The 293-nt window shown below is 32.4% G+C and overlaps 1 protein-coding gene across 1 annotated transcript in view; it reads left to right on the top strand.

The window, feature by feature from the left end:
* LOC119593640 (titin-like) overlaps positions 1–293 on the top strand; it is a gene marked incomplete in the record, with an annotated part of 14533 nt that overhangs the window by 3352 nt on the left and 10888 nt on the right.

The raw sequence follows: 293 nt of genomic DNA on the forward strand, positions 1-293 counted from the left end.
CCATGTTTGAAAAAGAAAAATCTGTTTTTATTCGCCCTTTGTAATTACTTTTTCATTCCCCTTCGTAATTCATTTATTTATTATGATTATATGTTTCGTTGTATCAACTCTAATCCGGCCGCGTCAAAGCCAACCATACTGAACCAGCATTAGGCACAGCCAACCAAAATTTCAAAAGAATTTTCAAAATTATATTTCTTTCGGCCAATTTCTGCAATGTATGATGTTTCCCCAAAAGAAACTCCAAAATTCTACCCAAATTTTCCCTTAAAAAGAAAAAATATATATCCCCA

This window comes from Penaeus monodon, chromosome 32 (genome assembly GCF_015228065.2).
Source record: "Penaeus monodon isolate SGIC_2016 chromosome 32, NSTDA_Pmon_1, whole genome shotgun sequence".
Classification (NCBI taxonomy): domain Eukaryota; kingdom Metazoa; phylum Arthropoda; class Malacostraca; order Decapoda; family Penaeidae; genus Penaeus; species Penaeus monodon.